Source organism: Suricata suricatta, chromosome 3 (assembly GCF_006229205.1).
Source record: "Suricata suricatta isolate VVHF042 chromosome 3, meerkat_22Aug2017_6uvM2_HiC, whole genome shotgun sequence".
Taxonomy (NCBI): Eukaryota; Metazoa; Chordata; class Mammalia; order Carnivora; family Herpestidae; genus Suricata; species Suricata suricatta.
In genome coordinates, this window is record NC_043702.1 from 138,496,772 (window position 1) to 138,509,863 (window position 13,092).

A 13,092-nucleotide genomic window follows, 5' to 3' on the forward strand; every position below is an offset into this window, starting at 1 on the left:
CTACAGGGGCCTTGCGCCCTCCGCGAGGCGCGCTGACGTCACCCTTCGGGGAAACGGCTGACGTCAACGCGTCCTCGGCGGGTGGGGGCGGGGCCGTGACTCACCCGGACCGCGCCCCCCGCCCGCGGCCGAGCGCACGTGAGCGCGCGCCGCGCTGGTTTCTAAGTTTAGCTTGGCGGCTTCGGTGGGGTCGGGCGAGGTAAAAGCGGCCGAGGGGACTAGGTGGGCTGGGGGACCACTCTCTCCGTCCCTGCTCGCCCCGCCGGGGGCCTCCTGGAAGCCAAGGGCCCGGCCTGAGGGCGGAGCGCGGGCGCCCCCAGACGCAGCGCCCCGAGGGTCTCCTCCGCGTGCACGCCTGGGCCCGCGCTCGCCCAGCCTCCGAGTAGGCGCTCAGTAAACGAGCCCCAGTTCCCGTCAGTTCGGCCACTCGGGACTTCCCGGAGGCCAGGGTTCTGGAAAGTTCCCTGGTGGAAGGGGTGCGGTATGGGCTGAGGTCGAACCAGGCGCGGGGCCCGAGGCCGTTGGGGCCCAGGCTTCAGTGGCCACGTGGGGCCATCGCTCAGCGTTTCTGAATTTGGGGGGGGGGGGTCCGGACATGGCCAGCGTCACCATCAGCGCTGGTTGGGGGCCACCCCCCCCTCCGCATCCCGGGATTCCCCCTTCAGAATTCGGCGTGGCAGTGGGAGGGGCTGTGGCCATTCTAGTGTCAGCCCCGGTATAGGGCCCTGAAGGTCACCAGATGAGAAGCCACAGTTGATGCCACAAAACCTCAAGCTCTCTGTCCCGATGAGAAGCTGGTGGAGCCGGGGGCATGAGTCCCGTGTGTACCAAGGTGACCTTCAGGAAACAGATTAAATCCTCTTTTTAAAGAAAGTAGCCCCAGACACCTTGTGAAATCGACACTCCCCGTTCTCCTGTTGGGGAGGAAAAAGTTGTGGAAAGAAGCTCTGTCAGCGTAAAGTGAACTGCGATTTTGACTTTGCAGAGTGGTAGGCCAAGTCACAGTGACCTGCATTCTGTTGTTGGTGTGGCATCCTCAGGTTTCACAGGGTTTGTCTCTGTAGGCAGCTTGTAAAACAGTGTCCATGAAGCTTTTGACCTTGTTAGATGAAGAGTGTCGGTTATTGCAGAAGTGTTAAAAGATAATGACAAACTGAGAATGTCATATGGTGATAAGGAAACGTTTTCTAACGGGTGGGCCGTTAATATTTTATTTCGTTTTTCGAAGGCTATAACCTTGAGTTTTTCGTATGTTCTTAGAAGTTGTGGAATAAAGGTAACTTTGCTGATGATGACCTGAGTGAGTGACAGAACCCTCTAAATCCAAACGTGTGAGGTCGGAGATATTCAGATATAAATAGGGATCCTGCCAAGTGTTGAGGGCTTTATTCCCCTTCAGTTTGCATCTTAACGCAGTCGAAAAAGGACGGGCTGTGTGGGATCTAACAGATCCATCCAGAAGTATGCATACTGTTTCATATTGTTCATATAGTAACAGAAGTCTCTTTGTCCTAATATTGTAGGGTTGCTACCACATTTTCCTCAATGTAATGCCTATTTCGGGAGGGACTTAAGTGGAGCAGGTGTGAATGATGATGAATCACGTTCTCAAACTGAGCTAATTTCCCTCTGTGTAGGCTATTGTTCTGTGTCTATATAATGTATAAGGACCTTAACAGAAAAGTTCTCACATTCAGAAATTCAGATTTTCAGTCCGGAAAATGAGTTTTTGCTTTTAAAAAGATGTACCCTTGGAAAGGGCCACCTGCATCCTGTAGGCAGCCTGTTAGCATTTCTGTAAAGTCTTCCCTGCCCCCAAGTTATACCTCCTCTCTTTGAGCTACAGCATCTGTTACTCACTTATTGTTCACTATAGTGTGATTGTTTGCTTAAGTGTTGGTTTCTCCCACTGGGCTAGGCTCTTGGGGGGACTCCTATTTTTCTATCTGTGGCATCTAGAACACTTAACGTATTTCACTATTTTCATAGTGTTTTGTTTCATTGAATAAATGTGGGTTTCCCAAAGTAGATCACACATTTTGGAAAGGGAGAGGTGTTTTTTTTATATAATTGCCGAGATGGAGCTGCAAACACACATTGTTGCTGTAGGGAACACAGTTTCCTTCTTTTCTAGCCCACCCTGACTCCTCCCCCACTCCCACCACCTATGAGAAAGGAGTCAAAGAAAATAAAATCAAACCCTAAATTATTTGGGGATCTAAGTGATTTGGTGTACCTTTAGATTGGGGATTGTAGAACTTTGCCCTGCTCTTCAGGCCATAACTGTCATCCATACACTGACATTAGTTAGTTAGGTCCTTGTCACAGGGGAGTTGACCAGTCTTTATTTTTTTATTTTTTTAAAAGAGGAATTTCAGAATCTCTGCTGCTCTGTGGATAGTTAAGACTGGTTGCTAAATGGAATATTTACATTGAAATAGATTTATTTCTGCACAATGATACTTCATGCCTACCCAGACAGAAGATTTAAGGATATAAAATGAACAGATTTGACTTAATTTTCTTAGAAATTACCACTGTCAAAAGAGGGAGATTTATACAGTCAGGCCTTACTAGCTAGAACTCTTTTAACAAGATGGAATTGATGCCATCATCAATTTTCGAAAAGGCTGATCGCAACAAAATAAGTTACTATCAGAGATTTCATTTTGAAAATAAACATATAGTATGTTACAGTGGTTACTGTAGTTACCGATATTTTCAGGAATAACCTAGTACTTCTGCGGACTCTTGAATCAGAAGGTCTACATTTTTTTTAATGTTTATTTTTGAGAGAGAGCGTGCTCGAAAGAGCGGGGGAGGGGCATAGAGAGGGAGACAGAATGCAAAACAGGCTCCAGGCTCAGAGCTCTCAGCACAGAGCCCAACTCGGGCTCGAACTCATGAAACCGCAAGATCATGACCTGAGCCTGAAGTCAGCCGCTTAACCCCCTGAGCCACCCAGGCGCCCCAGGTCTACATTTTAATATCCACTATGTTTAATTAAGTCAAGAATGAGTAATGTGTATGTGGGAGATTTTTAACAAGATTTTAATTAGGGTTTTAGAAAGTGGTTCAGCTTAAGTTTTCCCACACAAGGAGCTACACAAGTGTGATCAAAGGCAGAAAGTAACTTTCATGAAAACAGAAGAAAGAAAGCTAGAAGAAAAAACCCAGGGACACTTTGCTATTGGCCACCTTCAGCTTTGACAACTCCTACTCCCTTTCACACCACCCTCCTCACTGTTTTTAGGCACTGTTTGACCTGTGCCTAAGCTGAAAAGAGAGCTTTCTATAATAATAATAGTAGAAATAACAGCTTCCATTTGTGGAGCACTGTGTGCCCTGGGCTCGATGCTTTATGGAATTATTTCAGTTAATATTGCATATATATGTATATATATATGTATGCACATCAGAGATTTATTATAAAGAATTGGCTCACATGAGTAAAAAGGTTGGCAAGTCCAAAGATCTGCCGGGTGAGTTGGCAAGATGGAAACCCAGCAGAGCCACTGGTATGGTTCTGTTCCAAGTCCAAAGACAGGAAAAGGATGATGTTCTAAGGCCTTCAGGCAGGAAGAATTCCTTCTTACTGGAAAGAGGGTCAGCCTTTCTCTTTTTCTCAGGCCTTCAACTGACTGCATGAGGCCCACCAATATTATGGAGGGCAACTACTTTACTTTACCAATGTAGATATTAATTTCATCCAAAAACACCCTCGCAGAAGCACCCAGAATAATGTTTGACCAAACATCTGACCACCCTGTGGCCCAGTCAAGTTAATAAGTTTGTTAACCATCACACAAATCAATTTGATTTCCAAAGCTCATGCTCTTAATGTTAGTCACAATATCTTCCTCTTTAAGATTCACCAAGCAGCTTTCACAATATCTTCCTCTTTACTCTAAGATTCACCAAGCAGCTTTAACCCGGGGCTTTCCCCTCCTCATCTGGAAGGAATGTCTGTGGAAGTTCATTCCACTAACCGCTGATGAACACACCTAATTAGGGAAGGTGTTTAAATGCCAGTGACCAAGCTCAGGATCCCCTTCCCCAATAGCACATACAACATACAAGAAAGCCATTCCAGCTTTCTAATTATATTCCAAGCTTTCTGATTTTCTATTCACACAACCCTTTGAACTGATTTCCCTCCACACAAGCACATCCTGCCTGATTCCTTGTTGAGTCCCCTTCATGTACTTTTTGAAGGGCACCAAGCCAGTGAGCCCATGACCTGCCCTTGTCTCAGCTGCCTCCTTAGGACCAAACTTGCTATTGCTTTCTCTTGACTCACTCCTGCCATCATTGTCATTGCCATTTTAGAGCTTTAACTTCTCCCCTCCTCCCCCCAACAGAAACCACTCTCTCTGCAGGGACTTCACTTGATTGAGTTTCAGACTTGTGAACTCACATCCCAGAAATTGCTTATTTAAAAATACTTCCATTATGATCTATCTACTTTTAATATCATTTATTCAATTTATTTTACTTGATTACAACTTTGGAAAGAATAAGAATTCTTAGAGTAATTATTTTTTTTACCTAGTTGGTGCTATTCTGTTTCATCCTAGGACACCTTATATAGATATCATGGATGTCCTAATACCACTCTTTCTGCATTTTAAAAAAATGTTTATTTATTTTTGAAAGAGAGAGCACGAGCAGGGGAGGAGCTGAGAGAGAGGGAGACACAGCATCCAAAGCAGGCTGCAGGCTCTGAGCTGTCAGCAGAGTCCAATGTGGGGCTCGAACCCACAGACCATGAGATCATGACCTGAGCTGAAGTCAACGCTCCACCAACTGAGCCACCGAGGCGCTCCATCCTTCTGCGTTTTTCATGAACAGCTTCAGAGCATCTGTTCTTAAGTTAGTTGTCTGTTAATATCCAGTGAAGTAATACTTCGAATACTGTGAATTTTGTGCAGTTTTCTTTGTTATATATTATTAAAGTTAAAAACATTAGGGAACACTTAAACACATGGACAAAATCAGATTTTATTGATATTCAAAAGATACGGTTGAGGCTGTCTAGCTTTTAAAACCAAAAATGTAGGGGTGCCTGGGTGGCTCAGTCAGTTGAGTGTCTGACTTCGGCTCAGGTCATAAGCTCACGGTTTGTGGGTTTGAGGCCTGTGTCAGGCTCTGTGCTTATAGCTAGCTCAGAGACTGGAGCCTGTCTTCCGATTCTGTCTTTCCCTCTCTCCCCTGATTGCACTGTCTCTCTCAAAAAATAAATAAAACATAAACAACCCAAAAATGTTAAGATGGATGTTGGGAGAGGATAGTTGTTACAGATACTAAGTTATCACTGAAGATATTTTTCTTTCTTCTAAAAGTTAATTTACCAAGCACAACTCACAGGGCATATTTATTACAGCCACAATAAAAAGCCTCTTGCATTCCATATTAGAAAAAAATCAAGTGCGTATTTTTTGGTTGATAAATGACATCTGCCATAATTATATGCATTGAATCAAAATGCAAAACTTCTTTCTGTTACATAGTACCTTTATTCCAAGGTTTCCAGGGCTTGGAATTACATTAGCTCTCTTAATTTAAACTGACTTGGATTGTCTGACAATAAAAACAGAGAGTACTAAAGTAGGGATCCTAAAAGTCTAAGGTGAGAAGTTTGATGTGTAATTTGGTACTATTTTTACAAGCTAGACTCCAAACAGGCAAGTGACTTTGCTCTCTAAAACAATTATGAGGCTGGGTCTTTTGTAAATGGTTTCTTGGGTGCATTTTTTTTTCATCTGCTAAAACCGTAATAAAGAGGAGACATCACTTAATTACCCCATCCTGTGTTCTTAATAGTGTTGTTGTTGTCTTTTTAAACCCAGGTTTGTTGAAAACAGTCGTGTCTTTGCTATTGCCTTGTTTTTAGAAGCTGAGCTACAATTAGTTTTAGGACATAAGAGAATCTATCAAGTAATAAAGCTAGCTGGTGAGTCTTTGTGCTTAACTATTAAATGTAGAATTTCTAGGATATTATGTAGGCATTTACGGTGATATTCTGGAATTTTAAATCATTAAAATTTTAACAGGCTTATATTTTTTGAGATTTAAAAAATATATTTTGTCTTGGTGACATTATGGTTATAATAAGGGTTTTGCAATCCAAATCCTTTAAAAAAATTTTTTAATATTTTTTATTTATTTTTGAGAGACAGAGAGAGGCAGTGCGAGCAGGGGAGGGTCATAGAGAGAGGGAGACACAGAATCTGAAGACAGGCTCCAGGCTCTAAGCTGTCAGTACAGAGCCTGACCCAAGGCTCAAACCCACGAATCGTGAGATCATGCCCTGAGCTGAAGTAACCGACTGAGCCACCCAGGCACCCCGCATCTAATCCTTAAAAAAAAATCCCATAACATTTTTCTTATATTCTATTTTTAAATGTTGATATTATTATATTGAATTAATATCAAATTGGATTATTAGGGTTATAAATAAATTTAAAAAATTACTGGATTGGCTTCATACCTGTAAATAAGATTTGCTTTACACCTAAATTGTAAACTGTATTTTAAATTTTATTTTATTTTTAGCTGGGTAGTTAAGGTTACATGCTTGTTTTTTTTTTTTTTAAGTCAAGTTTTCTGAGGTAATTTATATGCAGTAAAATTCATTTTTTTAGGTGTAAAGTTCTATGAATTCTGACAAACACAGCCATATACGCATTACCACAATCAAGAGAGAACATTTCTACCACCCCAGAAAGTTCACTTGTCCCCCTTTTAGTTAATCTCTTATCCTGAAAATGAAATTTTAAATAAAATTAATGAAATAAGTCTTTTAAAAACATGCCTGATACACTGGCCTTGAGCCATTATTGTTGTAAACTAGATTATAATTTTAGTGGGAAAACAAATCTAAGTTTTTAAATATATTACTCTAAAATTATTGGATAGAAGTGTTAAAGTGAAAGATTTATTTAAAATTTTTAAAATGTGAGGTGTGTGGGTAGCTCAGTCAGTTGGGTGTCCGGCTTTCACTCAGGTCATGATCTTACGGTTCGTGGGTTCGAGCCCCACATCAGGCTCTGTGCTGACAGCTCAGAGCCTGGAGCCTGCTTCAGATTCTGTGTCTCCCTCTTTCTCTGACCCTTCCCTCCTCACACTGTCTCTCTCTGTCTCTCAAAAATAAATAAAAAACATTAAAAAATTAAAAAAAATGTTTATTTTTGTGAGACAGAGAGAGAGAGAATGAAAGAATATGAGTGGGTGAGGGGCAGGGGGACAGAGGGAGACACAGTATAGCAAGCAGGCTCCAGGCATGAGCTGTCAGCACAGAGCTCAATGCTGGGCTTGAGCTCCCAAGCTGTGAGTTCATGACGTGAACGGAAGTCAGAGATGCTTAACTGACTGAGCTGCCCAGGCGCCCCTGATTTTATTGTTTTATTCCATCTCCATGATGGATGTTTACCTTTATTCACCCTGTGTCCATCTCAGATATCTTGATATAACCAAATCCTTAAAGCGTCTTCTTTTGCTAGCTTGTATTTCAATCTTTTCAGTGAATATTATAAAGTGAATACTCTCTGTCCTTCTGAAATAAGCAAGTTACGGGCAAGGACTGTGTCACCTTCATTGTTTATTACTGTCTTTTGCATACAGAATAGCCTAATACTGTTAAATGAAAGAAAATTTCTTTAAGTTGTTTCAAGCTGAGCAGAAATGGATTGGAGAATGATTTGGATTTTCTCAAGTAAACATTGAAAGTATTGGTAATGCTAGGTTAAACCTTAAAACTCAATTAAAAACCTAGGTTTTAGAGTTGGATCTAAATTTCTTTCATCCTTTTTTTTAACTGAAGTATAGTTGATATCCAGTGTTACATTAGTTTCAGCTCTGCAACTCACTAGTGTGTTAACAATCCTATACACTATGGTATGCTCACCACCATAAGTGAGCATAAGTGTAGTTACCATCTGTCACCATATAGCATTATCACAATGTTATTGGCTATATTCCCTATGCTGTATTTTTCATCCCCTTGACTTACTTATTTTATAACAAAATGTTTATCTCTTAATCTCCTTCACCTATTTTGCCCACTCCCTCCCCAACACCCTCTGCTCTGGCAACCACCAGGTTTTTTCTCTGTATTTAGGAGTCTGTTTCTAGGTTTTGTTTCTTTGTTTGCTTGTTTATTTGCTTGCTTGTTCATTTGTTTTGTTTTTTAGATTCCACATATAAGTGAAATCATGGTATTTGGCTTTCTCTTATTTCACTTAGCATAATACCCTCTAGTTCTATCTGTGTTGTGAATGTCAAGATCTCATTCTTTTTTATACCGAAGTAATGTTCCTGTGTGTGTGTGTGTGTGTGTGTGTGTGTGTGTGTGTGTTTACACACCACATCTTCTTTACCCATTCATCTATCAGTAGACACTTGGGCTGCTTCCATAACTTGGCTGTTGCAAATAATGCTGCAATAAACATAGGGGTACATACATCTTTTCAGATTCGTAGTTTCATTTTCTTTGGGTAAGTGTCGAATTACTGAATTGCATGGTATTTCTATCTTTAATTTTTTGAGGAAACTTCATACTGTTTTCCATAGTGGTTAAAACAATTTACATTCTCACCACTAGTGCAGGAGGGTTCCCTTTTCTCCACATCCTTGCCAACACTTGTTATTTCTTGTCCTTTTGATATTAGCTATTCTGACAGGCATAAGGTAATATCTCATTGTGGTTTTGATTTGCATTTCCCTGGTGCTCAGTGATGCTGAGCATCTTTTCATGTGGACCTGCATTTGAATACCGACCTTATAATTTATTTTGCTGTAAAACTTCAGGCAAATAAATTTCTATGAGCGTCCGTTTTCCTATCTGTAAGATCACGATAAAAAAATAAAATGCATGTCCTATCAGAGCTGCTATCAGGAGGATTTCAGATTAGAGCAGTTGGCAGTATCTTGCTCATAGCCCAATTCTTTCAAGATGAAATCTTAAAGAAGGTATTTTAAATCACGGAGCACTGCTATCTCTGGTGGAGGAGAGAATTAGCTTTTAGAACAAAGATGTAGGTGGTGAATCTGACCTGTGGACTACAGGGGAATAATAGTTCTCCCAACTTGTGTTTCTATTACTTACACATTTTCACTTATTAGATTTTCTCAGAGGAAGGAAAGAAGAGTGGCAATGGGGAAGAGAAGGGAAACAAATGAGGATAGATATTGACCGAGATCATGATGAATGGATGAACAAACAGAGCATGGCACCAAAAGCAGAGTTAGTAATATTGTCCCCAGAGAAGCTAGCTTGGTTCATGGCATCTGTACTAAAAAAAAAAGAGAAAGGAGTAAGGAAGGTATATAAACAACATGGAAAAAAATAGCTATCTAAATATTTTGAACAAAAATACAGTGAGAACCCCCAAGTTTCCTTTTATAGAGTGTTAATTTGTATATATTATATGTTAATGTTCAGACAACAGGGGTTCAGTTGTCTTCTCTGATTTCCTAAAGTTGTTAAATTCTTTGTTCAACACAATGGTATTAGAGCAGCTACATTATGAACATTATGAAACAGAATACTACTTTTTTTTAATCCCCAAAGAGCACAGAAAAAAAGACTTTGCTCAGCCAAAGTATTAAGGATGAGGATAGAATAAGGACAATTTCAAATAAAGTCTCCAAAAAAAATTCTCATTTGCCTTTATCTCAGGAAGCCGCGGGGGTGCTCTGTCAAAACGAGGGAGGAAACCAAGAGGAAGGCATGAGATGCTGGAACCAACGACTCCACCTGGTGCTGCAAAGGGACAAAGGTAACTTTCCGAAACATTCCCAATGTGGAAAATCGGAATAAAGAATTGAAGGAGTTCAGGTGAAAGAAAAAATTAGTTAAGAGATTAGAAGCTAAGAAGTCAGAGGAAGAGGAACACAAGAACAAGATGGCGAATCTGGCCCTTAAGTTTCCTAGCATCCAAAGCAAAAGGGAAAACATACCCACTTGCAAGTTGTATAATATCCTTAAGATAAAAACAAAGTGGTTGTTTCCTGAAAGACCTGTTGCAGATCTTATAAAAAGGGTCCTTTGCTCTTAGTTGTATCCCCACAAGAGAATTTTGTGTTTCCTGTGACTATTTCTTAAAGTTTACCTTATGGCCCCAAAGCATTATTAAATAAAGTCAATTCTGTAAGGACTAAAGCAGTGCTCTCCAAGCTGAGCCAAGAGCATGTGAATGGTCAGGATATTATTATTTTTAAATTTTTTTTTATTTTAGAGAGAGAGGTAGGTGCAGAGGAAGGGAGAGAGAGAATCTTAAGCAAGCTCTATGCTCAGTGCAGAGCCCTATGTGGGACTCTATCCCATGACCCTGGGATCATGACAGTCGAAATCAAGAGTCTGATGTTCAACCAACTGAGCCACCCAGGCACCCCATGGATATTATTAATTGACATCCCATTAAACTTCATGGGAGGCTAGAAGGAGGTTGGTAGATTATGTTATCCTAAACAATTTATTAACCCCCTTGAAGCAAAACAAGTTCTCTTCTTTTTTTAAAAAAAAGTTTTTATGTTTATTTCTGAGAGAGAGAAAGAGAGAGAGAGAGAGAGAGAGAGTGTGTGTGTGTGTGTGTGTGTGTGTGTGTGTGTGTGTGTAAACTGGGGAGAACAAAGAGAGGGAGACACAGAATCCAAAGCAGGCTCCCGGCTCTGAGCTGTCAGCACAGAGCCCAATGCAGGACTCAAACCCACAAACCACAAGATTGTGCCCTGAGCTGAAGTCAGATACCTAACTGACTGAGCCACCCAGGCATCCCCCAAATCAAGTTCTCTTAAGCACACTTGTCCTCATTGAAAGGCAGCTTGGTCACTGTCTCGATATTGGAGCATGTTCATTTGGGGTCTCATGCCCTACCCCAAATGGCTCATGAGAGCCATTTCCTGTCTTAATTTTTTTTTAAGTTTATTTTTATTTATTTTGTGAGAGAGATAATTCCAAGCATGCTCCACACTATCAGCACAGAGCCTGATGCATGGCTTGAACCCACAAATCCTGAGACCATGACCTGAGCCAAAATCAAGGGTCAGATGCTTAACCAACTGAGCCACCCAGGGGCTGCTATCTTAATTTCTGAAACAGTTTTGATAAATTCATTTTTTTCTCTACCGCATTACACTTCCAATAATATTTTAGTACATTTAGGCTGTATTTTCTGGCTCTTCCATTAATCTAGCTCTGAATACAGTCTAGATAGAAAACTTTCTGATGGCCCTGTTCCTTCAACAGGTAACATTCAGGATAACGTGTCCCTCAAGCAGTCTTTCATAAGCACTTATTTCGTATAATCAAGCTTACATTAATCATTAAGATGATTAGTTAGTTAGAAGCTATAAAGTTTGGACAGCTAACTAGCATTTTTGTTATCTGTCATATATTCTCCTAACCACTAATGAGAATTAACTGTGCCACCTGCACAGTTACCAGTTTTGAAATCTTCAACCCCTTATGCTTTCATGTGATATATTTCCCATGAATAATAAGTCTTAATGGAAATTCAAGTATAATTTTTATAACTTATTGAATTAGCATTAGAATATATTTTTATTTTTTACTTATTTATTTTTTTATGTCTTTTATTTATTTTTGAGAGGCAGAGAGAGACAATACGAGCAGGGGAGGGTCGGAGAGAGAGAGGGAGACACAGAATCTGAAGCAGGCTCTAGCTCTAAGCTAGCTGTCAGCACAGAGCCTGATGCAGGGCTTGAACCCACGAGACGTGAGATCATGACCTGAGCCGAAGCCGGCACTTAACTGACTGAGCCACCCAGGTGCCCCTAGAAGTATATTTTTAAAATAGCTTTTGAACTATCTTTTAGAAAGATAAAAAATTTTTGCTATTAATCTTGTGTCTAGCAGAATATGTTTATTTACACAAAAATAACTAAATCTCTCTGACATCTTAAAATTTGAAACCTTAAAAGTTGACATCTGTTTGTACAGTATTATTACTTGCTCTTTTCTAGGAAGCTTATTAATAGGGTTATATTAAAAATAATAAACTATGCCCCTGCCACTTGCAGGTCAGTTATTATTAGAATATTAGTAGAATTAGTAGAATTAGTAGAATTAGAATATTAGCAGAATTTCTGTTGTCTCTAAGAGAGTCTAAAATGCTTGAAATTGAAGACTTAGTAGAGTACATGGTGATATTTTTATTCTGACCTGAAGTAAATTACCATATGTTAAATAAAGATGCAGTGAAATAATATTTTTTCCCAAACTAATATTTGTCATTGCTAAAAAAAGTATATCTGACCACTTCTTTTTTTTTATGACCATTGTTAATTTTAGGCTCTTTTTAAAATTAGAAAAATACTTTTCTCAGACTTGATATGATTTATAAACAACGATCTCTGAAATAATGATATAGTTGTATAAAGAAAACTGTCGTAAAATTAGAAATCAGTTTTGTAAGTGAGAAGATATCGTGGATGTCAAAGAGGAGTTTTTTGTTCATTAAATTTTTTTTCCAAATTCAGGCAAATTATTTTGACTTTAGAAAAATCTATGCAACAAGAATTTTCAGGAGTGATGTTAGCAAGGTGGCAAAATAGGAAGTCCTGAATCCTGCTTCCCTCACAAACACACCAAATAGGCAATAATTCATGAACAAATTCACTTTATGTAAAATCCAGAAACGAACTGAAAGACTCTTGCCCCCTACCTAGGTGAATATGAAATCAGACTCACCAGAGTCAGTTGGGAGATTTAGGATCCCTTTTCACCAGAGTCCCTGTTCCTAGCACAGTGCTATATAATCAGGAAGAGAACCCCTAAATCCCTGCTTCTCCTAGGGAGGGAGAGGTTGATTAGTGCATTCAGTATCCCAGCATTTCCCAGGTGACTGGTGTCTGTCTTTTAAGTCTTGGAACTCTGATGGGGTAGCAGAATCTAGCCACGTGAGGGAGAATGGAAACCGCAGCTTGGACTGATAGATGTTGTGGATCTTCCCTCCTGCTAAGCATGGAGTGAACAGATGTCAGTCTTGGAGCCCTGATGGGTCCAGTGCTGTCTAGCCAGCTCAAGGAGAAAGGAGACTGTGGTTTGGACTGATAGGTGCAATTGCTTCC

At 40.2% G+C, this 13,092-nt stretch overlaps 1 long non-coding RNA gene across 7 annotated transcripts in view; it reads left to right on the forward strand.

Annotated features, from left to right (window-relative positions):
• The first annotated feature begins 583 nt into the window (after positions 1-583).
• LOC115288206 overlaps positions 584-13,092 on the forward strand; it is an 89,793-nt gene continuing 77,284 nt past the window's right edge. For 6 of the 7 annotated variants that reach the window (XR_003906866.1, XR_003906864.1, XR_003906867.1 and 3 more), the window contains exons 1-2: positions 584-832; positions 9,680-9,779. This is a non-coding gene — a long non-coding RNA (uncharacterized LOC115288206). The remainder of the gene's footprint in view (positions 833-9,679; positions 9,780-13,092) is intronic. The other variant, XR_003906865.1, reaches the window with a different exon arrangement.